We start from the raw sequence: 25,356 nt of genomic DNA, 5'->3' as shown, positions 1-25,356 counted from the left end.
CTGCTGCTTTTACGCTGATCACCTCTCCAGTTGTTTTTCTCTCTGTTTACTTTTTTCCCATGTCTTTGGTCATCCAGTTGTATTGAGCTCTTTGACTGATGACTCCCTTTTTATTCTCCTTCAATGTCTGACTGAACAGTCGCATTTCACCTATTATTCAGCTCACTTTAAGGAGGACTATCAAGAGCCCAAAAAGGGGGCTCAGGTGCAATCAATTGTCCAGAAGTTGTTGACTTCAGGCTACCACCAAGAGCTAGTTAGTGAGAAAATACAAGATCCTGCACCCAGAGATTTGGGAAACAATGAGGACCTTAGGGTCCACTGGACCAAGTCTCTTAGTTCTTTCCCAATCTGGCCATTAAAAGGTATCTCAACACTATGAATTAATCATAAATTAGAGACAGTTTGTTTTCCATTTGGGATGATTTCTTACGTGCATTCAGAAAAATCTGGTCTGCCTTTTAAATCTACATCATCCTTGCTGCCTGTAAATGGGAGCCAGTGATCTGCACGACAACACACCTGATTTTCTTCCAATATTCAAAGTTATTCTTAGCTTTCTCACCAGCAATATCAAATTCCACTTTTTTTTGGTGATCACTTTTGCTGAAATAATTCCTTCACTATTAAAAGACAGTTGCTAAAGAATATGTTTAACAAATTTCCCTCTTTCATTTTCTTCATCAAATTAGTCAGTTGTTCCAGTCTAGGAATTCCAACTCAGTCCTGCTTTTCACACTTTAAAATCTCTCCTGATCAATAAAACATTTCTTCTTTAAAGGTATTGACATTTTCTTACCTAGCATCTCAAAATAGTTTAGGAAATCCAGGTTGAAAGCAGTATATTGGAGTCTAGGCACTTGATTACAAGTTGCTATTTGATCAAAATATAAGCCATGTAAATTACATGCGTTTTATTTAAATTCAAAAGCCTTCCTACCTTTAGAATAAAAAATGCCTCTTAAGTGAATGAACAAATCAGAAAAGCATAACACTGTCAGTGAAACTACTGCAATGAGTACAAGAGGGGCTGATTCCTGGAGACAAAAAAGAATATAGTGTGAAAACACAATCTAAAAAGGTGTTACTTTATGTACTACACATATGTAGCACTGCAATAGATATGAATGCAAAGGCTGTCAAAAAGGTTAAAATTTATAAACACCTCGAGATCACAAAACTTTCAACTTTAAGATTTTAATAGAAAAAGCCAATAGCTGAACTCCCTACTCAAACCAAAGTTTCAAAGAGAATCAAAAGATGTTAAACTAAAGTTGCTGGGGGAGGAGAACCTCAATCCATCCCACTCCTACCAGTTTGATGCCAGGGCCAGCAATAGATGCCTAGAGCCTGGAGAAGGAACACAGGTCAGCAGGAGAGCGCCTGAAGAGCAGCAAAAAGGAACTCCAGCCAGTAAGACAGCTTCATCGGGGACCCAACTTAAATGCCTCTATGCAAATGCACGTAGCATGGGGAGTAAACAAGAGGAGTTAGAGACGTGCACACGCCTGCAGGGCTACGACCTTGTTGGCGTCACGGAGACGTGGTGGGGTGGCTCCTATGATTGGAGTGTTGGGATGGAGGGATACAGGCTCCTTAGGAAGGACAGGCAGGGGAGACGAGGAGGGGGTGTCGCCCTCTATGTCAATGACCAGCTGGGGTGCATGGAGCTCTGCCTGGGGATGGATGAGGAGCCGACCGAGAGCTTATGGGTCAGAATTAAAGGGAGGGCAGGGACAGGTGACATTACGGTGGGGGTCTGCTACAGGCCACCTGACCAAGAAGACAGAGCGGATGAGGCCCTCTCTAGACAGATAGGAGCAGCCTCACACTCACAAGCCCTGGTCCTCATGGGGGACTTCAACCACCCCGACATCTGTTGGAGGGACAACACGGCAGGGCATAAGCAATCCGGGAGGTTCCTGGAATGCGTGGATGAGAACTTCCTTCTCCAAGTGAGAGAGAGGCCAACGAGGAGAGGTGCTACGCTGGACCTTGTTCTCACCAACAAGGAGGGGCTGGTGGGGAATGTGAAGCTCAAGGGCAGCCTGGGCTGCAGTGACCACGAAATGGTGGAGTTCAAGATCCTTAGGGTACCCAGGAGGGCGCACAGCAAGCTCACTACCCTGGACTTCAGGAGAGCAGACTTTGGCCTCTTCAGGGATCTGCTTGGCAGAGTGCCATGGGACAAAGCCCTGGAGGGAAAAGGGCCCCGAGGAAGCTGGGTAATATTCAAGGATCACCTCCTCCAAGCTCAGGAGCGATGCATCCCAACAAAGAGGAAGTCAGGCAAAAACGCCAGGAGGCCTGCATGGATGGACAAGGAGCTCCTGGACAAACTCAAACACAAAAAGGAAGCCTACAGAGGGTGGAAGCAAGGACAGGTAGCCTGGGAGGAATACAGAGAAATTGTCCGAGCAGCCAGGGATCAGGTTAGGAAAGCTAAAGCCCTGATAGAATTACATCTGGCCACGGACGTCAAGGGCAACAAGAAAAGCTTCTATAGGTACATCGGGGACAAAAGGAAGACGAGGGAAAATGTGGGCCCTCTCCAGAACAAAACGGGAGACCTGGTGACCCAGGACACAGAGAAGGTGGAGGTACTCAATGACTTTTTTGCCTCAGTCTTCACCGGCAAGTGCTTGAGCCTCACCGCCCAAGCCGCAGAAGGCAAAGGCGGGGACTGGGAGAATGAAGAGCCGCCCACTGTGGGAGAAGATCAGGTTCGAGACCATCTAAGGCACCTGAAGGTGCACAAGTCCATGGGACCCGATGAGATCCATCTGCGGGTCCTGAAGGAACTGGCGGATGAAGTTGCTAAGCCACTATCCATCGTATTTGAGAAGTCGTGGCAGTCTGGTGAAGCTCCCACTGACTGGAAAAGGGGAAACATAACCCCCATTTTTAAAAGGGGAAAAAAGGAAGACCCGGGGAACTACAGGCCAGTCAGTCTCACCTCTGTGCCTGGGAAGATCATGGAACAGATCCTCCTGGAGTACTGCGTCCAGCTCTGGAGCCCTCAGCATAAGAAAGACACGGACCTGTTGGAGTGCGTCCAGAAGAGGGCCACAAAAATTATCAGGGGCATGGAACACCTCTCCTATGAAGAAAGGCTGAGAGAGTTGGGGTTGTTCAGCCTAGAGAAGAGAAGGCTTCGGGGAGACCTTATTGCAGCCTTTCAATACTTAAAGGGGGTTTATAAGAAAGATGGGAACAGAGTTTTTAGCAGGGCCTGTTGTGACAGGACAAGGGGGAATGATTTTAAACTAAAAGAGGGTAGATTTAGACTAGATATAAGGAAGAAATTTTTTACACTGAGGGTGGTGAAGCAGTGGCACAGGTTGCCCAGAGAGGTGGTGGATGCTCCATCCCTGGAAACATTCCAGGTCAGGTTGGACGGGGCTCTGAGCAACCTGATCTGGTTGAAGATGTCCCTGCTCATTGCAGGGGGGGTTGGACTAGATGACCTTGAAATGTCTCTTCCAACCCAAACCATTCTATGATTCTATGAAAAACTTCATTACATTTGGATAAAAGTGACAAAAGTGGATGTAAAGGCACAAAACTCTGATTACAGGATTCGCTTTTGACAAGATAGATGTTCCTGCCAAAAGCTCAATGTCAGCCCAACAGGAGGTTGCCACCTCTCACTCCCTCACCTGAAACGGTCATGAAAATATAGCAGGATGACTGGGAAATGAGTGTGGATTACTAGCAGTCTTCACAGTGACACCAGGTACCTACAAAAAAATGTTTTCATTTTTCTGTGCAGACTGTAGTGAACTGGATCCTTTTATACTAGCTCCAACATAATAAGTAGCCTTTGTTTGAACATCCAAAGTATCAAGGTCAGGACAACAGCAAAGTATAACATCAAGCAACACATTTGAGGGGATGGCTCTGGAGCAGCTGGTTAGCTTCCATGATGAATGAGAATTACAGCAGTTTTCAAGAGACCAACAGAAGGCTGGCAGGGTCCTAATCAGCTATAACATCAGTAGTAAAGATCTAAGGAGACTAGAGCATTTCCAAAACTACAAACTTCTCTGGGCTTTAGTTTCAATAATTATAGCTGTGACAGCTGGACGGTGTGGGTACATGACTGGAATTGGTTGGAGGTTTTGACATATGGTGCTATTGGAATCCTGTCTGTCAGGAAAGGAGCATAAAATTACCCCCCAACAACTGGGGGCTGCAGTGTATGTCATCCTGTCTCAAAGTAAAGGAGCAAAGATAGCACTTTTGCAGGTTAACATTCAGCAAATGACAAAATGTCATTCGAGTAATGTTACAGCAGTACATCAGTGAAAAGCGCTGCAGGGTCAGAGGGGCAATTTAAGTTAACTAGAGGAAGCGCATTGGCATACCTGGTTTTCTTTCTGCACGTGAACACGTTCTAACTAAATTTCTAGCTTGTTATCCTCCTGGAATAACCATTTGGTGCTGACTCTGTGGGAAGTAGCCTCACATAAGCTGAAAGAGACTCCAGGTGTGCTGAACAATAATTTCAGATAGATACTTCTTTCTAAGTGTGCCTCTGATAAGGTCTTTTTCCATCCTGCATGTTTTAGCCCATTTAAAAGTCGTGCACACCCAGAAAGCGGGTAAGCTCTATCCTCCACCTAAATGGATACAGTTCTGTCAAAAAGCAGTGTGTAGTGCCCAGTGATTAATGTTTCCTTACAATCTTCTTATTAAAAATAGATGTAAAAATTCTGAAGGAAATGTTGTTCAGTATAATGAAGTAACACAGAACTGTTTGTCAGCTAGACAATCACTCCGTACAAGACCTGTTTCTGCTAGAAAGAATAGTTGAACTATAGGTCCTCAAGACAGAATTCATCATTTTATCTCAGTTTTGCTTGAGCTCCAAATTGTGCATGCTGAAATTAAACCCTTTCATTACCACTCCCCATTCCCTCTCATTCCTTCTTCTGTTGCCAAATTTGCCATTAAGGGCATTTTTGCTTCCTAACACATACACAGAAATATATTTGCTTACCTTGTAAATTGCCAGGCCAGAACTGGAAACTAAAATATTGATTCCCCCGCCTTGAAATTTTTTGTCAAATGAAACCCTCTCAAAGCCCACAGCAGTCCATTCCAACATGCAGGAATTTCAGCAAATGTGGCTGAAGGACAGCATGAATGAACTTCTGATGTGGAAAGGGAACACACAGAAGGTGAGAGTGGGAATGGGCTACCAAGCAGAGACATTGCCTAAGAATGTAGGGATAGAATGAGGAAAGTCAAACTAAAACTGGTGAAGGATGTTAGAAAGAACAGGAAGGGTTTCCTTAAGTACAATAGCAACAAAAGGAAGGCTAAAGAAAATGTGGGCCCGCTGATCAAAGGGTGCAGGAGACCTAGTGACAAAGAGGGAGTCAAGGTACTGAGCATTTTTGACTCTGCTTTTAGTTGAAAAGTCTACCGCCAGGCTTCCACATCTCTGGAACACAGTTTGCAACATGGGAAAATTTTATTAGATTATTTATTTACTTACTTAACAAAAGGGTGGTCAAATACTGAAACAAGGACGCAGTGAGGCTGTGCAATCTCCATCCTTGAAGATATGCAAAACTGAACTGGACATGGTCCTGAGCAACCTCACGTAGTTGGCCCTGCTTTGGGTGGGTGGTTAGCCTAGCTGACCTTCCAACCTACGTTGTTATATGATTCTGTAATGAAAAATAGTAAATTTTACAAAACATCATGTTAACTTTTTTATTTGTGTATTTCAGCACCACTTGTGCTATAAGATCTGCTTTAAACTAGTAACAATTGAGAGTTAAACCTGAAATGAAGGGGTTTTGGATGCACTTAGATTTTGAAGGGCCTCCACAGCCTGAGAAATTTTAGGTAATATACAATATTGACTCTAGTAATTCATGTTTCGTTTCTAACTTACATGTCATAATATGAGATTTTGGCAAATCAATTAATGATGACTCAGAGGAAGTAGATGCCATTGTTTTAAACAATAAACAGAAACAGAAGTATCTTATAAGATAAAAGTATCTTTTAAGATATTTTTTTCACAAAAATGTGAACAAATTCTTTTCAAGCAGCATTTCTATAGGCAAGCTCTATCTTAAGCTTTAGTATTTGGTTAGTCTGAACTATTGTTGACTTCCTTCCTCACCATCCCCTGGTATTCTGGGTTGTTCCCCTCTTGGTTTTTGTTTATGCCTCAGGGACCTTTTCTGATGTTCATTATGTTTAAGAGGGAGAGAGAGGATAAACCTTGTAATATGGTAACATGAAGGCCATTTCACAAAAAGCAGAGAAAGGGGAGGAGGAAAAAGAATGAGACCCAGTACTGTAAAACTAATAAGCAGGATAACACAGAAATACAAGGGTATACTCTTTGTACAGTCTCTTGAGTGTTGAACAACAATGAACTTGGTTTCCAATACATTTAGAATTCTGTCTTAACCAGGGTTCTCAAATGTGTTAAAAAATACCATATGGGGCTTAGTGTTTTTGATTAGAAATGCATTAATGTGGGACAACTGGCTTTTCCAGAAGAAAGGCATTTCTAACAGGAGAAGGCTGCTATTATTTATATGAGCTGAGATCATCCCATTTTACTGATTCATTTAGACTGATGCCAACTACAGCCAAAAACAAGCATTTCTTCATAAAGAAATTATGAAATTACTGGAGGCTTTGATCTAACATCACCCAAGTTTTCATCTACAGGGACTCACAGAACAAACATTAGTCACTGGAAATATATACCGTATAGCATATCTTATAATAGAGAAAAGGAGAGAGAAGCCTATTTGATCAAAATATGTGGAAACATGACCTAAAGTCAGGTTTGATAGAACTAACTTCTGTTTTTTCTATTTCAGATACTTACATTAACTATTTTAGAAAGTGGATCACTTAGAAAGTAGCAAGAGCCTAAACACTCATATCCATTGGCTTCTTTCTCACCATTGTAAAACATGTCTGTCCAAGGGGCTGTTTTTCAAAAACGCACACACATAACTACATGCCCAAACAGATCGTACATTTATTTGTTTGTATTTGCAAATATTTGATATGTGCTCTGTACTTCCAGATTTGGCATACAATGTTTGCAGCTAAAAAAATCTCCCCTTAGGCCTGTAAGACTATCCCGGTTGAAGAAAAAAATAGAAGAACAACTGCCCTCAAGTCACATCATGTGATGATTAAATATGAAATACATATAACACCAATAAAAGAAAAGCACAGAAAATGGATTAACAAGATACTCAACTCCATGCAGTTTAACTGAAAGATGGTGGCTGAAAGTTGCTGTTACAAGCCACCAAAGGGTTATAATAATGGCCAAGACAAAACAGCTATATTCTCAGAGCAGCTAGCCCTAAAAGAGAGCATGTTACAATAGTTTGATGAAGAAATGTGAAATATAAAGTGTCAAATAGAAGAAAATGCAATCAGTTCACTGATCCTACGCTGAAGAATTAAAGAAGGCAATAGCCTTGAGGAATGAAGGCACCTCTGATCTTTCGCACAGCATGGGCTGCCTGCGTTCCCCTTGTCAAACAGTAAATAATCAAAATCAATGGGAGGTATAAGTCATCTAAAAAACTCAAAGGAAAAATAATTTCCCAGATATACCAACAATAAAAGTAATTCCTATGTTATATAATTTTGATTATTAGCAAAATAGAAAAGGCAGAGGCCTGGACTAAATTTTGTATTCTGTATTTCACTGATACCTGTAAGGTTTTGTGGTATCCTGGGTTTATATTTCTGGCTCAGTATATTCTTCTGACTGATCATTTGAGTAGAACTCATCTGCAGCCCCATGAGGAAACAAGTCCAACAACCCCCAGGAGAGCTAGGCTTAGGCAAAGGTACTCGGGGCATCAGGATCGATACTAATACTACGTGACCAAACAGAGCTAGGTCAACTTGAAGGCCAAAACTCTGTCACAAATCAAAATGATGGATAAATTTCTGGTGTATAAAACCAATGCAATAGGAGTATTTCCTGTTCTCCCTACTCTAATACAAATAGGGAAGCCCTTTTCAGTCCTTTAGATTCCCTCCCTCACCCCACCTTCTTCCATCCAAATTTACAAGAAATGTTTGGAAGGAGGAGGCAGCAGTCATGACTACCACAGTGACACCAGAGAGATCATGAATATGCTGAAGTCCCAGGCTTCTGAATAAGACACAGACATAGGACATAAATGACAGCAGCAAGAAGAGAGGTAGTGATCTCCATCCAAGTTAAGGGGACTATTTCTCCACCTTGCCTCCCTCCATCTGGACTCGGGGTAGGAAAAAGTTAAGCAAATTAATTGTTTGAAAGTAGTGTGATCTTAATATTCATCTGAATAGCTGTTAATTATCAGCCCTATTCTGCAATGGTAGAGAGCCTCTGTATGCCAATTTGGTGGGCTGGCTTAGAGCACCATACGCTGACACGAAATTCAAGAGTACCTCTGGGATTTCTGTTCCCTAAAGTCAGCAAAAGCTTATAGTATCGCAGAGATGATAACGGCTGTCAGTCTCTCAAGGGAAAGGCTCTGCTCATGTTGCTCTTGCAATGAATGATGGAACAGCACTAGAAACATCCTCACTGATAGAGGCTGACAGTTCCCTTTATTGTCTAGAGTTAGAACTGCATCAGATACAGTACATGGTACTGTAAAATAGCATGGTTTGATTCTGCATAGTGAGCCACTCGTTATGTCAGGCAGTCTTACACAAAGAATAAAAGTAATGGAGCAAAGGGAGAAACTGGCAAAATAAAGAGGCAAAAAATGGTCTCTTCCAGAACAGTTATGTGGATCCTCTACAGCTAGTTGACCCTCTCATACTGTCAGATCTTACTGGAAGATGAGCTACTTGACTGGGCACACATTTGTTGTCAGTATATCATTCACTAATGATCCTAGGATTACTGCAGTTGTCTCTAACTGAATTTGGGCATCCTGTTCAAGTGAATAAATTAGGAGGCAGCGTTCCTTAGTAAATCTGTAAGGTAACTGGGCCTAATCCAGAACACCTAAATTAGGAAGCCACTTCTCCATTGTCTACCCAGGGAGCACGTGGCTTCTGAAATAGGCGTCTAGGAAGGAGTCTGAATACCCCTTGATATTCTCAAAGTGAAAGACCCTAGCATACTAAATATGGTATTGGTGCTAGGATCATGCTGCCAGCTGGGAAAATATAGCTGCATCTTTGTGTTTACTACCATCTACATTTTTGACATATCAGCTGAGCCCCTGGGTGATTTCAAAGAGGCTAATTGTAATTACCTCTTCCTCTTACTAATAATGCCACAGAAAGAGTAACGACCACACTTGTTCAGCATATCTAGCCTGCGGCCTATCTGAGAAACAGGACATTCGGTGACACAGGCAGCATGCTTCCTGCAGCCCTGTGTGCTGCTCTGAACTTCTGACATGCAAATATTGAGCTTTCTTACCTGGTGCAATACGAGGCAGCTCATGGGCCACAAGTTCTACTGTTGCTTCCAGGGACGGGCAAACACAATAATCTGGCTTCCCAGAATATGGGACCACAGTCTAGATTATATCCAACCGCTCATTGTAATTTACAGCATTTCTTTCAAAAAGGCCCAGACGTTTTCAGTAGGTGCAGGAATATTAAAAAAAAAAAAAAAAAAAAAAAGTGTTTCAAACCACTAAAAAGCCTGTAGACTTAATATTTTCAAAAGACTAGCATTAATATATGGTTTATAATTGTCTTGTCACATACTGTATACTGACTTTCACGACTTTTCCAACAGTGTTTCAGAGATCGTTACAACTGCCAACACAGAAGGGAAGTGGGTGTTTCACCTCTAACTAATGGCAGCATTTACTAGCCTGAAGATCTCTTCTTATATCCATCTAATAAACTGGTTTGTCAGTAGATAATACAAAATTCCATCTGACGCACTTGAAAACTAAGTGCCAGACTCAGAGTATATTTTCATTTCAGTACGCAAGACCTTATACTTGGAGTTCCTATTAGCTTCAGTAACAGCATCCATGCTGTTACCTTCAAATATCAAACAGGGAGCAAGCCCCCAGGTGAAGACAGCTAAGACTTGTACAAGTCCCTGGGCAGAATAACTTTTAAAACAATCTTTTAGGAATTTTCTGCCTGATTTTTCTTGCAAACACGAAGGGCCTGGGAACTACCAAAGGTTTGCTGGACATAACAGAAATGGGTGGAATTTAATTTTGTTCATCCTTTCAAAAATGCCTCTGAGGTTTGTAAATATTCACTGTGGTGTCAAGGTTTTGAGAAAGTAGTTATACAGCAAATTTGAATGATTAACGATCCAAGACATTTTAACATGTTATTTCTCTATTTTCAACATAAATAGTGTGTAAAGGGTGTTTAAAACTTTAATGAATCGAACTATATGAGTAAAGAATGTTAATCATTTTAATTGCCCAGTAGTCTGAATTAGATTTAACAGCCTGATAATGTATCTTTAAAGGAATACAACCCTGCTCTATAAAAAATCCCTTCCAAGCCAATTCTAATAATTTCTATTTATCTTTTATGACATTAACTGTTATACCAGTCTGCCGACAGACAGCCTTACGCTCACATTTACTTTAAATGTGGCGCAGTATAGTTTTTCATTATCATTAACGTGCTCCTGGTGGGCAGAGTGCAATGCAGTGGCACTGGTCACACTTCATTGCTTTATCTCATATGACAAAGAGAGATGATGTGCTTCAGTCCAGGCCAGAAGATGAAAGCAAAAGGTGGCCGTGGAAAACTCCCCCTGCTGCCTAGGAACAGCATAAGGGCTGCATCGTGTGACTTGCTAACAGCACGAAGGGGCAGACAAATAGATTTTCCTCTATATTTATAACCAGCATCATTCTTCCTTTCAGGCCTTTCAGTGCAGGTAGCTGTTTTATATGAAATGAACAATCTTTATAGACGTACCAGAGCCATAACAAGGCTGATTTTCAGCGAGGCTGAGGTATATAACTCTTACAGAATTGTCAGGCTTCTTGCTCAACAAATCAAGCCTAACTTATGATGTTTGCAGTGTAATTTTTATTCCTGTTTGACTAGCCAACTACCCAGTGGTAATAGGATGTTAGAAAAGGGCAGTAGCAATGTTTGTACATGCCATGATTGATAGGCAAACTCTGCATTTTTCATTTATATCTCCTGATTCCAAATCAGTTAAGTTTAGGAAAAATGAAACAAAATGGCAAGAAAAATGCTTGCAGATTGCAGCCCAGCACTCTCGTAGATCTGAGTTCAGCCCACATCTGCTAGGATTGTCTGGAAACATTAAGATATCTAAATGAAAATCAATACTATATGTGCCAGCATTTACTACCAAGAACAAGTATCAAGAGACCTCAGCTAATCAGGCTTTCAAGCTTGTACTTGAGCCATAGTCTGAACCCCAGGGGTGTCCTAATTGGCCCAGACTAATCATAGAAGAGTTAAATTTATAACCAGGAAAGACATCTTGTTTTTCTTACCAGTCATCATTTTGAAACTGAAAGCCTCACCTGTGTGGTAGTGGATGTACGGTGATAGCCACCGGACATGCAAGAACTGCTTCTCACCTGTCAAAGGTAAAGGAAAGACTAATTTACTGTCTTCCATAAAACCAGTCAGGCACATTTAAGCTTTTGGTGGGTATATAGTGCTATCAAACCTTTCACATGAACTGCATATTTCCTCAACTTAAAAGCTCTGCATTTAACCCTCCTGTGCTAGAAGATAGAAGGTTTATATTTTAGAGGTAAAAGACCCTCTATGCACTGTGATCTCCTAGCCTAATTTTTTGTGCCTGCTACATAAATATATTTCCAAACCAAATACTGTTGGTGGGATTTTGTTTTCTTTTTCTTCTGCAGTGAATGCAGATGTGCACAGAAACTAACACACAGTAGTTCAGTTCATAGGTACAAAGACATGCATACATATTATTTTTCCTATACTAAAATAGAATTCCTTATTCTAAAATAAAAGTGTGCACAATATCTCTTGGAAAACTGTTAAATCATACTGTTAAAAATTATACTGCATGCGCTGGTTTTGGCTGGGGTAGAGTTAATTTTCTTCATAGTAGCTAGTATGAGGCTCTGTCTTAGATTTGGGCTGGAAACAGTGCTGATAACACAGGGATGTTTTCGTTACTGCTGAGCAGTGCTTACACAGAGTCGAGGCCTTTTCTGCCTCTCACCCCACCCCACCAGCGAGCAGGCTGGGGGTGCACAAGAAGTCAGGAGGGGACACAGCTGGGACAGCCGACCCCAACTGACCAAAGGGATATCCCACACCATATGGCGTCATGCTCAGCATATAAAGCTGGGGGAAGAAGAAGGAAGGGGGGGACGTTCAGAGTGATGGCGTTTGTCTTCCCGAGTAACCGTTATGCGTGATGGAGCCCTGCTTTCCTGGAGATGGCTGAACACCTGCCTGCCCATGGGAAGGAGTGAATGGATGCCTTGGTTTGCTTTGCTTCTGCGTGTGGCCTTGGCTTTACCTATTGAACTGTCTTTATCTCAACCCACGAGTTTTCTCACTTTTACCCTTCCGATTCTCTCCCCCATCCCACCAGGGGGGAGTGAGTGAGCAGCTGTGTGGGGCTCAGTTGCCGGCTGGGGTTAAACCACAGCACTGCATCAGGAGATTGAGTTCCTAATATTTGTATTCAAGATGCCAAATGTGAGCAGATTTTATACTATTTTCAACAAATTAAACACAAATATGTAAAATGTTTATAAAATTCAGTCTTCTATTTTGGGATTATTTTGAGTAACTTAATAATTCTGCATAGATTTCTTTAAACAGACTAAAATAAAATGATGAATTAAGCCTGGAAATGCAAAATCTAATGTTTTTCAGTTTTCTTCAAAAGCATATGTAAACATCCCTGGAGATTCACATCTACCAGAAGTTTAATAACATTATTTAGATTCTTTGTGTCCCATATGTTAGATGTATTTTTAATGTGTACCTCTTAAAACAAAATAAAAAGTTGTCAGATATTGTATTCTCTTCTCACCACGGTTAATGGTTTCCTAGACAGTGCTATCATGGAAACATCATGGCATGTTGTGATCAATGAAAGCTTGTTTCTCACATGGCACGATGTTTCCCTTGGATTCTCATCTCCCACTAGTGCCTGCTGTGAAATTTTGTCAGTTCTTTTACCTTTAAGGATCTCTCTTGTCCTCCATGTTGTAAGCTACTGTGTTATCTTCCTGAATCAGTCTTCGTGTCGTCTTTGCTGCTTCACCTCCCAATTCTTATGGAACAACAAGGCTATCTTCATCTTCCCCTTCAGTCCCTATGTCTGATAACTTAGTGCTCTCTCACTGTGTAGCACAGAAAAAGGTAATGAACAAAATAAAGCCGATTGTGAATTTCAGCAAAATCCACACAAATCCACTGAGGTGCAGAAAGGCAAGTAGAAGACTCTCCAAAACAATTCTATTATCTGACTTTGTATTTCTAGCCTGGATACTATGTATGCCAGTCAGCACAAAGGTACCAAAAGCATCCTTAATCATCAATGCCCAGAATCAGGTTCAAAGATACCTTCTTCCTTTGCTGTACCTCTTTTTCTCTCCCCCCCCCCCAATGATTTCAATATTAATCAAAACTACTTAGCACCTCTTTGTATCTGCAGAACTCTTTTGGTACAAACTCTTGATTTCTCTTTACCCAACACAAGACTTCACTACCGTCACTTTTCAAATACATAAGAAAAAGGTAACAATTCTTACACCAACAGAATTTTCCTATTGTACAAAATAACAGCTCTTACAACTATACTTCTGGTTCTGACCAACAACATTTAATAAATCCTTTTGGAGTGGTTTAGGAGACTGTCATTTCAAACTGTCCTCTCTGCTTCTCCACCAGAGGTTGTCACACTTGTGGCAAAAGAAAAATTTGTTCTGCAGCTGCCCCACTTCATTACCAGTGGAGGATTTTTATTTTTAAATTAATGTGTTTGATTATGAACTAAAAATAATTTAAGTGCAGTAATATTTTCCCTTCTGCTACCCCTGTCAGAATGGCAGTGGCTTCTGGCAAAGGGGAGCTATGGGAGGAATGGAGGTGCTAACGTGTTAGGCCACCTTACCAATCTACGTTCTATTGCATTATCCTAATCCTGTCAAAATGCTTTTATTTTTGCCACCCCTTGAATCCTGCTGCACTCCTGTGCTATCTGTAGCCTTATTCCAGATGTGAAGAAGGAGATTTCAGCACCGGGAATCCATTGCAAAAAAACATCCTATCTCCAAGCTAACTTCAGTTAAAATCCTGGTCCAAATGAAATCAACAGTGAAAACTAAACCAAATTCAGTGGAATCAGGATTTTATTCCACATACTTCATGATATTTCTCTGATTTGAGCCCTCATATAAAAGGTAGGTGTAAAGAACCATCTTTGTACACATCCAAGCTGAACTGAGCAGAAACGCTACACTATTGCCAGCGGAGCTCCGTGTCATCCATAGATAGAGAGATACAAAGAAACACAAATTTAGCTTTTTAGAGGGAAAAAAAGGTAAGACCAAATACCTCTGGATACTTACAGCATTACAATAAGGCAAAAAGGTCAATTAACAACTATGTTGTTCAAGGGTCTTTCCCCCCCCCAGTTTTGCAGCTTTCTTGGGCTAACTAGTAAAGCCATCAAGTACAGTTTGATGCATAAGGAGCAGACCACGATTGCTCAAAGGCGAGGACCACTCCCTTTTCAGCAGCCTCTGTAACTCTATACAGGGTAATAAGGCCCAGGAGTTGGAGGTCTTAGTTATAAAAGAGGAGTCCTGTACCAACCCTGCTGGAAGAAGTGTCTTCTACGCGTAGTAAAGAAGGGTATACGAGTCCTCTGCAGAGCTAAGAGCAAGGCGCAAGTCACCTTAAACTCTCATTGAAAAGATGATTGATTCTGTTTGATTTTGCTTCTTCCAGCAAAACATTGCAGGATATATTCTCTGCTGCTTGCCTCCAAGTTTACTGTATTTGTTTGCCAAGTCCTGCAGTTGTCAGATGAACATGAACTCCCCCTGATGGTGCACACCTATTTTCCTTGTAATGTAAATCCTCCATTTCACTAGCAATATAAATCACAAATACACATATAATTCTACATATTTTCATATGATACTGAGTGAAACAACTTAAAGCTTATGCCAAATTAACAATCTTTTCTTGGCAATTTCACACCGGGATTCTATGCCAACTTCTGTTTAACAAGCAATGTTATTAACAGAGAAAATAAGAAGTTTTTTATTTCTGCTTTGATTTGCCTACTTGAATTTTCTGGTGTAGTGAATTTTCCCATGTTTATACATACCTAAAAACCTAACAAAGGCACAACAGTTTTATTATTTTCATAAGAATTGCTAATGCACTCAAGTTTTAGACAGTTTAGAGTTTGTTTTTTAAATATATTTAAAAATCAATATTCAAAATAGAGGTTCAAGGCACACGCTTCAGACCGTCCTCTAGACTGCGCTAACACACACTCCAAGAGCTGGATTTTCTGTAAAGATCTCGCCTCTTAGCGCTACTCAGGAAGTAGAAATAAGATTTAACTAGCCAACAGATTATTCCCCTGGCACAGTGAACGCACTGCTGCTAATGTGCCAGGTCTCCTACTGCCACCCACCATCTCAGCATATGGGGTGTGTCAGGAGTGAAAAGGCAGCAGAACAGCGCATCACTGTATTTCTTCTCGGTACAGCTCAGTTAAGTCACTGACACTACTGGCAGCTCTTAGAGTTGCCTATCAGCAATGCAGAGACTACAAGGTCAGGGATGAGCACGGTAACGGAATGACTCTCTCTTCCCCCTGGGTTGAGCATCAGCCCCTGATTCTAACTATCCTCATTGGTTCAAGAGAAAATTTTGTGCAGTATGCAACCAAAAACAAAATAAAAAAAAAAATGTTTATGCTACTCATGGTGGAGTGTACAACCAAATCACGAATGATCTGACACCTTCTGCTTATCCATTTCTCTCTTTAGCTTTTCTTCTAGTGCTGTTGCAACTCAGTTCAACTCTTTTTCACATCCATCCCTTTTCTTATTGTTTTTGCTAGAGCAGAATCCTTAAACATTCTGTGTATGTTTAGGGGTTTCTTGGGTTGTACAGATGGGTTGTTTCTTTAGAATTAAATAAGAATGATTTCGGCATTAACACTTGCCATCATCCTGTGATGTACTTTTATAATTAGTCCACTTGTGTCATGTTCTTTGTCAAAAATTAATCTCAGTTCTCCATTGTTGCCTCTCCCCTTTCGCCAGATCAGGCCTTTATTTCTCTCTCTGTGTGTATAACTGCAGAAAGTCTTCTAAAGTTGCTCTCTATACTTGCTTTCTACAATCCAGCAAGTTTGAACATAGAGCACATATTGTGGAGGCTCCACAGTTGAGCTCAGTGACCACAAGCTGCTTTATATCACTGACTGGACCTTTCCAATAGCCCAGACTTCAACTTGTCTTTAGAGCAGGTAGAGTTCATGCCGCCTCTCAGAAGTAACGGCACTTCTACTGCTTGTTTGTTTGCATCCAATGTGTTTTGGGCACAGAAAAGATTCTTTATGGGCTACTAATATATTCAGTAATGAAAGGCATAGTAAATCTGAAAGATTACCAAACTTCATTAAACACAGACCCAAAAGATTAAACAAGCGTAAAATAGAAACTATATTCTGCTATTCTTTGCTGAAATCTGTATTATTTTCAACTTGCATTGTCCTGAAAAGTGAGGTCGTCTACTTGGCCATGCAAAAAGGGGACTCCCAAAAAGCTCTCAATAAAAGCTTTTGTCTCACTGCATTGCTGAAGGCAAGGAAGACATTGTCTTTCACAGCTCCTGGAAGGCTGAAATTCTTTATTAAAGAACAGATACTAAAGTACCTGGATGATTCTGCAAAAAGGACATGATATGACATAAAAAGGATAGTGTAAGTTTAATGTCATCACTAGGTTTCAGAGTTAACAATTCATTAATTAAATTTAAATGAGGTAAGTCTCTTTCCCTTTTACCTTGATCATCTAGGAGTAATCTGAATTTGAAACATTTCCATACCAAAAGTACAGGCAAAAATACTAGATACTTTTAATGGAATCTAAGATTTTACAGGACTTGATGGTATATAAAAATGATAGTTCCCTAACTGCAGCCTTGAGAGCTGACTTCTGGGGGAAAGAAAGTACTTGTACTTGTTCTTTCCTTTTAGTAAGGAGTGCAAATAGTGTTCTTTGTAATACTCTAGAAAATTAATGGTGGCTATCAGAATAATTTTGCATTGGACAGTAAACTGAAAATAACTGAATGTCAAGTAGTGACTGCAAAGTGACAAATTTCCTATGATATTACCAATTTCCTAAATATTCATTTAACACTTTCATAAAAATACTAACAACAACTTTATTAAAGTAAATTTTACTCTGGATATTAGCTGCCATGCTGTGGTTTTATTCCATTTCATAGAATTTGCCTGACTCTAAATATTATTTTGAGAATTTTTTTGTCATTACTTCTCATAGCTTCTTATAAATTCTTTCTTTGTTCCTTGTCTTTTACCTTAAAAATTATATCTTTGTCATTGGCTAAACAAAGGCTCCACACCAAAGACTCAATTTTTTCAAAGCAATCCTTAGGCAGCTGAACTTTGCAAGTACCCAGCATTTCTGAAAATCAAATTCTTTCTTCTCCAGGCAACGCCTATATGATGTTACATCAATTTAATTTGCACAGTCTAATCATACTGATTTAGCTACCTATATATCAAACTGAAGTGCAGCCACACCACTATGCAGTGCCAGCAGAAGGTACTTCTGCTGTTAATCATTGTACAGCACAGTACTTGGTTTGAAATACCCACTTAGTACATAGCCCATGGTGCAGCATTCCATTCCCCAGCCCTGTCCTCCCTATCCCTGCTATCTGCTCAGGCATATTGCTCACAGATTGCCTGTCCTGTTGTGGGTAACTAATGTCCTCCACGATTTTCAGATTCAGCAGTGGCATCACTTGCAGAAATGTTTCTTTGTAGACAGCAGATAGAGAGAACAAGTGACATGAACGCCTGTTTTTAGGGATTTCCATCGTGTCTTCTTTATTTTGCCTCATTACCAACTCCAGGACCATCTCCCCTTCCTCATTTGATCATTCCAGTCCTTGAAGAGCCGACCATAAAGAGTTGCAAAGAAAGAAAGAAAGATCTTTGTCTGGTTCATGCAAATCCAGGAAACTTGCACAAACTGCTACCCTCATATATTTTTAAAAAAATAAACCTCCTAAGCATCACAGGAAGATACACAGGGAGAAAGGCAGAGGTAAGGTAAGAGTGCTAAACAACAGTTCAAAGAGTGGGAAAAAGAAACCGTAAGGAAGGAGTCCATGTGAATCAGAATAACGGAGATACTTCATTTCCAGGGAAGGTTACCCACAGTCACCCAAGATGCCTTTTAAGAGAAACTCTGATGTTATATCTCTTTGCAGAGAAGGTAGAATATTCTGGGCTTAAATGCCTGCAGACAGCTAAATTCAGTGTTACAGAAGAAAAAAAAAAAAAAGGAAGCGCTTTGACCCCTTCAAAATATTTTCTGCACTTCTCATATTACAATTGGCATCAAACACAAAATTACTATGGCTTTTCATCGCTTTCTTCTTTTCATTAAAAATGTCCTTGGCTGCATTGAGTTTAAAATATCACACTGCTGAAGCAAACCAAAAATTTCTTAGTAATAGCAGTCTGAATGACAGAGTATTAGCACCTTTATCAAACGGGAAATGAACACAACACTGAATTACACGTAGCTTTTACAGCAGATTTGACTAAAGAATCATCATTCGTTAAGCTAATTTTATAGGAGAAGTGTCTCTACAATTTGAAATGTAATTAAAAAGTTGACAGGACGTACATTTGTAGTACCCATCACTGCAACTCACTTTGACATTTGGATTTTTTTGTTGATGTTTGGTTTCTGTATGTTCTGGTTAAAAACTATAATGTCATTAGTTGCTGGATGTTTCTGTATCACATTCGCGAGGTTCACAGTCTTCTCATTTTACCTTTGCACATCATGACCGGCATTTTACAGTAGTATGATAATAGAACATGGATACAGTCAATGCTCTTAAATAGCACACTTGCCAAAACAACAATAGTCCTGATATATTTATAACATGCAGCCATACAATAAAGATTCTGTGCAACATACGGGTATTTCCTTTCATTGAAACAGTCCTCTTAGAAATACTTTAAGAGGGCTTTAAAGTAACCTTCTACATTTTGTTTTGAAAAGGGGGAGGGAAGAGAAAATTTCCACATTGTGGATTCAGTCAGGCGGAGGACATGACTTGTGCAATCCTAATAAATCAGAGCATTCCCGTGCGGCAGAAGCAACAGGGGAATAGTGTAAGAGCAGTGCTGCATGTTGACCTAAGCAAGAGCTTATCGAGAAATGATGTCTTCTTAAACAGACTCCTGTAGAGATGTTCTGCATTTCCTCTGACAAATTGTAAGTGCCCTGACTGTAACATTCCTAACAAAATAGGGCTGATTTAGCAATGCACAAACTGCCCATTATCCTACTGCATAAAAAGGCCATTTAAAGCAAAGCCTTAGGACACCGGCCCATTGGAAACAGTACATCTGAAAAATTACCCCCATCTTGCGCCACCAAAGCTGTTAACTACCCTAGGGAATATACCTCATTTACAATACAGACAAATGGTAACTTTAATGAGTTTAAAACCTGCCATTTTTCTTGCATGACTTTGATAACACTTGAAATCTTAAGCAAATACTTTGGCTATTTTTTCACCTGGAATACCATCTAACTGATATTGCCACCGCATTTGTTTTCAGCTGTCCTTGTCTTTCCCTCATTCAAGTCATAATGCTGTGTAAAAGCGCAATTAAAAAGTACATTCACTCCAAAACAATGCTGGAAAGATTAAACAGTCTATTTTAACAAACTGTTCCTGTCTGAAAACTTTGCATGCCAAGATTACTACTTGTCATTATCTTCCCAAGAGATGGAGTACCTTTTTAAAAAGTATCTCTAATGAGATCTACAAATCTATGTGCAAGACAGCTTACTTTATTGTGTTTATAAAGATAAAAAATATTTTAAACAGGTTATGGCTCTTGGGACTGATAAAAACACAATGGGGGTAAGGTCATTCGGAAATGTTAATAAAAGTTTTCATAAAATATGATGACTCTGAAGGAGTAATATTTGGGCATAAAAAATAACTATGAAAGTATATTTCCTGCAATGGTAAACACTCAGTTTTCCTATATCTAGTTGACTCTCCAAAACCTTCATTTGTTCCGTTGGTGGACATGTCTAGCTGTTTGATTACCCATCTGGGATGGTATTACTGTTAGCTGATGCAGCATCTCTGCCTGAACTTCACCCATTCTTTTACAAGTTTTATTGAAAGAGAAGAACACTCACCTGCTTTGGCCGTTAAGTCCTCATTTTAAGCTCTTAATCTGTCTGCCAGTGAGCGACATCCAAAAAAGCCTTATCCTAACTATACAAGAGGAAAATCTGCTCAAACCCTGCAAGAGTGATGCCTTTCTTTTCTCACGGCATAGTTTTCACGACAAGAAATTGTGGGAAATATAGCAAGAACAGGTGACATTTCTGAAGATAATTCTGTACCAGTAAAGTGTCACACTATGCTTATACTCCCTATCATCTTCCATTCCTTTAGCCTGGTGTTCTGTTGCTCCGTATCATTAGCCACAAGCTGAAAGGAAATGCTTTTTTCCAAGCAGAATTTCTTAGACAAGTCAGATTACCTTAATGAAATAAACATCAGATATTGGATTTTCATATTCAGACAAAGTACTTGGGAGAAAGCCAATGCCCTCCCTATCATATTTTCCCCACCTGTGACCAGCTTTTAAAAACAATAATTTAAGAACAATTTCTGTATACACAGAAAATAGGCCTTCAAGCATGCAACTCCATTAATTGCAGGCTATCAACACCTCTGTGTCTATTCAATACAGACACATGTATTTTTGACTGCAGGCAAAATTTTGCCTCAAAAATTGTTCCTAAGTATTTAACGATTTTAAATTAATTTGATGTTAGGTAACATATTTTATCACATTAAAAACAATAAAATAAATAAAGAAATTTAAAAAGTTTAAAGCACTAACAACTGATTATCTTGTCAACCTTGTACGCAAAAGATGAGAGAGATTCTCAAAGTTGATCCCGAAAGTACTTTGTGCACAAACACGTCAATTTAAAATAACATTGTGAATGTTGCATTAGTTTGAGACCCACAAAACTGATATTTCAAAACAAACTGAAGTCATGCAAATAATTGTAATATTTCGGTTATATAATTTATATAGTTTGGGGGGGAGGAAAACTTAAATAAATTTAAAAACCAGGTCTTGGTCAAAAGCACAAGAGGTTTGAGTTTCCAAAACTGCAGCTCGTAACCTGGCTAATATAAAGGTACGCTGTTCACATGAACAACAGGTTTCAGGCCCTGCATCTCAACAAGAACGCAAATATTTTAGCAGCAGAACAGATCCATTCAGTTAAAGACCTCAGAAATTCATGTCATGTAATACAATCAAAATTTGGAATTATCACACAAAAATATTATTGACTAATGGGTCAGCTTACATACAGTTAAATGTACATTTTTGTTTAATATTTTATTTATCAAGATTTCTACATTTTAAATACCTTTATATTGGCAAGAAGATCGCACACACAATCTTTATTCCATGAAAAATAACACATCACTAATCTGAAGAGAACAGATCTAAGATTAGCTAAGCAAACACCATTTATTCATTTCTTTCTAAAGAATCGGGAAAAATTAATCCAAAAAAATTAATATAGATATGTATTAAGGTTAATCAAGCACAGATTCAGTAGTCAAGAAATGCAGTTTATGGTGTATATGCAGTTTTCATTTCGTCACACATCTTTTCAGAAATAAAGAATAGGACAAAAAAAAGTAAGCAATATGAAATATTAACATTTTGCATTAATCTCAAATTTATTAGTAGTCAGCAGATAGCGATTGCATGTCTAATTCCAGTTACAAAGCCATTTATTTGGCCTGCACATTTCTCTGTAAATCCAGGTTTGATTCCCAAACTGAGATGCTCTACCTACGTCCCTACACAGAAACGAGGTAACTACTGAAAGACACATTTTATAGAAAAAGCCTGTAGGAATGGCGCCTATGGTGGGGAGGATTGCTTTTCCTGTATTATATTGTTTTATTTTTCAGAAGGCAGAAAAGGCAAGGTGAGGATCCTTAGTTACTCTGAGAGATCTTTGCCTCAAGCTACTTCGATTTTTGCTAAAGAAATTGTGGTGGTGAAGGACACCAAAATAAAAGGGGAAGAGCAGCAGCAGCAAGGGATTAGGAGAGCAAAAGCAGAGCAAACCAGACTTGTGTCATGGACAAAGCTTCATTACTACAAAGATCTCTATAAGCATATCTAGATGCAAGATTTAGCAGATAGAAATGGGCACAAGCAGTACAAAGGTATCACAGGGTTGAGTCAGACCCATTCCAGGTGCCTCCTGGTTTTCCACTGGGGAGGTAATCCCCAACTACAAAGTTTTGTTGCCCTTCCCAAGCCATCATGCTATGCACCAGCTCAGATACCTCAACTGTTTTAAAATAAAAGATAGAGCACTGTACTGGCAAAATTTTATACCACCAAACTATTATCAAACTCTAATACAAAGAGAGCATCTGTACTTTACACAGTGATCTATAGGTAAGGCCACATTCTGACAGTCAGGACACAGACCTGAAATGGGTGAGGTATGCGAGTGCCATGTCCTACCGTGCTGCCTCCTCATCAGTGCACATGAAGAGAGAAACAGCCCTGAACAGCCCTTGTACACGCTTGAAAGGGATGTGATGGGCAATACCACTTTTGCTGGCCTGGTTCTGTCAGCCAACACGGAGCAGACAGAAATATTGTGAACCTTATTTCTGCCTCCCCCACCTCCTGGAGGCCATCCATGCTAACACCAACGCTGGTTTCAAACAGACTTTGCCCTCAGGAATTGTAAAAACGAAGACGAAAAACAAAGCAATTCAGAGCAAACATTGGGAAGGCTACTCGCACTTGTTCTTACAGGTACTGCAGTAGTTGTCTAAACCTTTATCTTTTACTCTAAGTTCACAGAAGCAAAGACTTTGCACAACATTTCTTATTCTTTTCAAAATTACAAGAAAGTACATAAAGCATCAGTACAGCAAATTCACAGCCACAACTCCACCCATGTGTTTTGGAAGTACATCGGCATTAGTTTGTGGCCAGGTACAATTTAAAGCAACATCAGTTCAAAATTACACTAGTTGCCAACAACTCCCAGATGATGTTGGTGCAGGCCACTCCCAGACATGCGTCATCTCCTCTAACCACGGGACAAGAATCAGAGTGATATAACAGAACCATTTAGAGGCCAAATCCACCAGCTTAATGAGAGCTCAGTGCAGAGCTTCTGTAATAGACCGAAGAGTGGAGCCCCTATATCACCAGGCACATCGCAGAGATGGCCAATTTAGATGAACTGCTCAATGCTCATCTAACCTTTTCTCATTTCCAAATACTTCTCAGGCCTATATGTGTATTTCTTCTAGTCTTTTGTTTAAGATAATATGTATACATGCAGTGTCACCTGGCTTCCTTAGCCTCTGACAAAATCAGCCAGAAGGTAAATAATACAGAGAGAGATAGTTGTAGTATGTGTTTATGCAGACCGAACAGACATGGCAGTAAGTGCAAGCTTAGCTTTTGTTTCTAGAACCCATGTCGGAGGTTTGAAACTGCCCCCAGAACACAACAATGTTGTTTTGCGTATTTTGTTTTTCAAATAGAACTATGTATTATTTCAGTGTTAGAAAGGGTTTTTATGCTCTGTAACAAAACACTGAGACATAGAAAGGAACTGGAGATTACTGACTGTTAGCCTAAAGATTTATAAAACGCAGAAATAAAAACTTCATGAAATAAAGTTTCTCTTATAAGCTTTGAGTCATTAATAAATTAACAGGATTTATTGGTTGAAATAAATCCCTGTAAGTGTCTGGTATCTTATTTCATCCAATACTCACTAGTAAAAGCAGACTAAAAAAGTTACATACTAGTTTTGCTGGGATGAGAGAACAGCTGTTTGATGTTCTGGTTTATAAAAGAGGCCAAGAGAGAATGTATTTGTTGTGGAATTAATTGGTCCAAATTAAGCACATACTGTTTTTCCAACTTATGGTAGGAATCTATGTGATTTAATAAACATGATAAATAGCTTGTGAGAATAACAAAGGATGATTCTGGGCCACCCCTGTAGTGCACAGACTGTCAGCAGAGTTTGGGTAACTATCATTTCAGCAAAGACAGAAAAGGTAGAATCTGGCAGAGAGAAAATTTGAAATGTTATCTCAACTTAAAAGAGAATCAGGTAACAACCATTCTGCAAAAACCTTTCCTCTAAAACAGCAACCTGAACCAAAGGAAGCATCTTTACCTCTTGAAGAAAAAACAAAACAATTGGCTGTCCAATAACAACACATTTTAATTTGTAATATTTAAATTGGTAATGAGGAAGGTGTTTTGTCTGAATTTCCATTTCTTTCAGGTCCTAATTATGAAAGAGAAAAAAAATGCGCTATGCACTCTCTTTCACATCTCATTACATTTATTCAGCTTTATTACTAATTCTTTGTTAATATAATTTTCACCCTGGGAACTACATTTTTTTGTCTAGTTACCCTGATACATGAAACCCTTAAAGCAGGAAGTCCTTGATCACCACATCATATTTCTCATGGTATTTTAAAACGACACTCACCATATTGTTAGAAGTAGGTTCTATCAGCAGGCTGCTCTCTGGAGGTGTTCTTTCTCTCTCTCTTTCTCTCTCTCTCAGGTGCCTTAAAGAAGTTTTATCTAGCATGGTGGCCTAGAGAGACGGGGAACAGAAAGAGAATTGAAATGCTCACACAGGTGTGCAATCCATCCCTTCCCACCTCAGGTTCTGCTGTGGTACACTGTACATTAGCAGCATGGCATGGCAAATTAAATGATGTGGCAGCGAACTTTAACCCCCAGTCTCTTAATCCTGCCACTTGTTAGAGATGGAAAGCGAAGAAGCGTTTACAGCGCCTCATCTACAGTTAGTTTATACAAGTTCAGTAAGCAGGTCCCTTAAGGAGCTAAAGAGGAAAACTGCAGCAAATGTGCATGCACTCACAATGAAATACCAGCCCAGAGGACAAGCGCTGTAATCCCACCAATGATGTTCCAAACCCATGATGGCTACCAGCCGACAATACCCACAGACCTCAATCCATTTTTATTGT

At 39.8% G+C, this 25,356-nt stretch overlaps 1 long non-coding RNA gene across 1 annotated transcript in view; it reads right to left on the bottom strand.

The window, feature by feature from the left end:
* Positions 1–25,356, bottom strand: part of LOC143165617 (uncharacterized) — a 171,064-nt gene that overhangs the window by 9,830 nt on the left and 135,878 nt on the right. Inside the window, exon 3 of the long non-coding RNA XR_012996283.1 lies at positions 24,846–24,956. This is a non-coding gene — a long non-coding RNA (uncharacterized LOC143165617). The remainder of the gene's footprint in view (positions 1–24,845; positions 24,957–25,356) is intronic.

The sequence above is a fragment of the Aptenodytes patagonicus genome, chromosome 11 (genome assembly GCF_965638725.1).
Source record: "Aptenodytes patagonicus chromosome 11, bAptPat1.pri.cur, whole genome shotgun sequence".
Lineage (NCBI taxonomy): Eukaryota > Metazoa > Chordata > Aves > Sphenisciformes > Spheniscidae > Aptenodytes > Aptenodytes patagonicus.
The sequence above is the reverse complement of the archived record's forward strand: the minus strand, read 5'-3'. Positions and strand labels throughout refer to the sequence as shown.